Source organism: Megascapheus bottae, chromosome X (genome assembly GCF_031878675.1).
Source record: "Megascapheus bottae isolate mThoBot1 chromosome X, mThoBot2.hap1, whole genome shotgun sequence".
In the NCBI taxonomy this organism is placed as follows: Eukaryota; Metazoa; Chordata; class Mammalia; order Rodentia; family Geomyidae; genus Megascapheus; species Megascapheus bottae.
The window spans coordinates 46,337,554-46,341,042 of record NC_143547.1 but is presented as its reverse complement, the minus strand read 5'-3'; the positions used below and the strand labels follow the sequence as shown (position 1 = coordinate 46,341,042).

Genomic DNA, 3,489 nt, shown 5'->3' with positions numbered 1-3,489 from the left:
CAATGATTTTAGGAAAGGTCAACTGATACAAGTAATAAGCACATTTTAAATGCCAAACAGCAATTTTTCTTTTTTTTTCCTAAGTGTCCAAATAGGTCAATCAAACCCCAAACAGCAATTGTGTCAAGCTCACAGCCTGATGAACTGCTTTTCAATATTCCTATGGAAGTTTCACTAGACTTATTCACCAAACCAGTACTGTTGACTAACATGTATGACAAATTAGGTTCCATCTCAAGTTCCACTTCTGAGGCAATGGCACCCGACACCCAGTTTTATTGAATGCAACAGTTGTTTCTGTGACTGTTGGCGTCTTTAAAGCGCAGCCGCATTTTCGGTCTGTATTTTTCCAAATACAGAAGCTGTTTGCTGTTCAATGCTCCACACCACTTTTGTCTTATGAACTGGACCGCATCTTCATATTTCATAACACTTTCAATTAGTGCCAGGGCAACAAGCACTGGGCTCTCCCAAGGCCTACCACACAATGCACAGCAATACAGCAACTAGGTTCTTCATGGAATTTTATTTTTACAAGACTTAACCTGTCATCAGCAATCTGGTTAGACAGTGGTGCACCATCATCAAAAGGCCAATTGAGAACTTGGATGCCTTCTTTCTCCACTAGAGTCGTGTTGCAAGTTGCTTCACATACTCTTACGATTGTGGTAACTCCCTAGTTTTTAAGTTCCTCAGTAAACTTGTTTGAGGTCGCATTGGTTGGATTGTGTGTAATAAGGAATCTTATGTTCTTGTACGTGACTTCCACAGGAGCAGGGCGGTCCATTCGAGCCATGTTAACTTACTCAATAGGGTTCTGAAAGAATTTTAAAAATCGAATACAGGAATGATGTAAAGAAATTGAAGTCTACTGCAATATACTCCACTTAAATTCTCGGGGCTGGGAGTTTGGCCTAGTGGTAGAGTGCTTGCCTAGCATACACAAAGACCCGAGTTCGATTCCTCAGTACCACATACATAGAAAAAAGCTGGAAGTGGTGCTGAGGCTCAAGTGGTAGAGCTCTAGCCTTGAGAAAATCCAAGGACAGTGCTCAGGCCCTGAGCCCAAGCCCAAGACTGGCAAAAAAATATTCTCAGTGCTTTATGAAATTGGGAGTTATGATAAATGAAATGAATCTCCTAACGGGAAGTAGCAACTCTTCAATCTAGTGATACTGAGGCAATAGAAACAAGTGCACTGAGGTTTACCCATCCAGGTCAGAACTCGTGGAAAATGCTCTGCAGATTGCAATTCAACACTTCTGTGTCCAGGTGAACCTGGATTTCTACCGTTCACTTGTCTGCATAGAGGTCGTACTGTGCCTGGCAGTAATCTCCACTGTCCTTCAGAAACTCCATAAATGTGTGACCAAGAAAACCACAGAACTGAGGAATACGTCTACTTATTGAAGATTTTGAAGATTGTGGCGTACTCATACAGCCGGTCCCGAGGCGCCAGCACACAGGCGGCGGTGGCGGCTGCAGGGCAGGGGTGGCGGTGGTCTTCGTGGGGCGGCAGCAGTGGGGATGTGGATAGCAGAGTGGCAGCAGACTACCATGCAATGAGGCGCTCCGCGGAGAGCGCACATTTATTCTTTTTGAGTTGGGTCAATAAACATGATCATGTGTTCTAGCAGCCAACAACTTTTAGGCAGTGGTTCAGGGTGGCCAAATGGTTGCTATTTAGTATTCTAAAAACATGGAAGTATCTCTAGGACTACCTGGACAATATGTGAGCTTTACAGCTAAATTTTTATGTAAGTTGTTCATCTGTCACTGCTCATTCACAGCAAGTAGCCAGTTGTTTTCTTTTGTTGTTTTTTTTTGTTTTACCATTTCAAGGAAGAGGGCAGTTTTAGATTGCTAGCTCATTTTAAGTCTCCTAGATTTGGTCCTATCATTTAAATGGAGGGAAGTTTACTTTGTTAGTTGCTTCTTGGTTCTAATTTCTGTCTGAATCTTCCCTTTTAAAATTTATAAAACAAAATATAATTTGGTTCCTTAAAAGTAAATACAGCCAGGCGTGGTGGCTCATACCTGTAATCCTAGCTACTCAGGAAGCTGAGATCTGAGGATCCAGGTTCAAAGCCAGGCCAGCCACAAAAGGACCTGAGACTCTCATCTCCAATTAACCTCCAGAAAATGGGAAGTGGGGCTTGGCTCAAAGGTATGGTGGTAGCCTTGAGCTGAACAGCTCAGGGACAATGTCCAGGCCCAGGGGTAGGGCTATAGCTTTGAGCTGAAGAGCTCTGGGACAGCGCCCAGGTCAAGTTCAAGCCCTATGACCCCTCCACACACAAAATGTGAATATAGACAGATGAGATAGAAGTCATGAATGTCTCCTAAGGCCTGTCAAGGATGGGGGAAGATCAGGAATGTGGTCTAGTAAAAGAGTGCTTGCCTAGCATGCACAAAGCCTTGGGTTCGATTTCTCAGTACCAAATACACAGAAGCCAAGTGGTGCTGTGGCTCAACTGGTAGAGCATTAGCCTTCAGAAACCTCAAAGACAGTGGCCTAGACACTGGGTTCAAGGCCAGAACTGGAAAACAAAAAGATTGGGGGTCAGTTTCAGCATTTTTCCCCTGTAGCTAGCTAGCCTGCTTTAATCCCATTCACAATATTTAGCAAGCCTGGAATCTTAGCTACTCTGGAGGCTGAGATTTGAGAATCAGGGTTAGAAGCCAGTTCAGGCAGTAAAGTCTGTGAGACTTATCTCCAATTAACCAGCAAAAAGTCAGAAATGGAGGTATAGCTCAAATTGTAGTGCACCAGTCTTAAGGAAAACAGTTAAGCATGCTAGAGATTTCCCAAGTTCTACTTCCACTACCAACACACACACATACACACACACACACACACACACACACACACACACACACACACACACACACATAATGATGCTCAGCAAAGACAGCCCTCTTCTGGAGTCCTTTGTAGCAGATTTAGAGATTTTGAAAAGGATATATAGCTCCATTACTCTGAATGTTTAGCAATATGGGACTTTTACAGTTTTTTACATATTTTTGTAATCACTAGTTCATGTGGCCCTTAGAATTGCTGATAATTATTAGATCTTTTAGTTTGATCATTTCTTTGTTCCACTATAGGTGTTACAGTGGAAAAAAAACTGTGACATCAGATTTTTTTTGCCCATCCAAGGTCTTGCTTTCAAGGCCTGAGCACTGTCCTTGAGCTTTCTCAAGGCTAGCGCTCTATCATTTGAGCCTCAGCGCCACTTCTGGCTTTTTCTGTGTAGGTGGTACAGAAGAATCTAAGCCAGGGTTTTGTGCATGATAGGCAAGCACTCTACCACTAAAGCCACACTCCTGGCCCACATCAGAATTTTATTTAAAGAAATTACAGGGGCCAGGAGTGTGGCCTCGTGATAGGCTTTCCTAGCACACATGAAGCCCTGGGTTTGATTCCTCAGTACCACATACACAGAAAAAGCCAGAAGTGGTGCTATGGCTCAAGTGGAATAGCGCTAC

At 43.4% G+C, this 3,489-nt stretch overlaps 1 pseudogene; it reads right to left on the bottom strand.

Annotated features, from left to right (window-relative positions):
- Positions 1-275: 275 nt before the first annotated feature.
- Positions 276-801, bottom strand: LOC150040997 (protein tyrosine phosphatase type IVA 1-like; annotated as a pseudogene).
- Between the last annotated feature and the right edge of the window lie 2,688 nt (positions 802-3,489).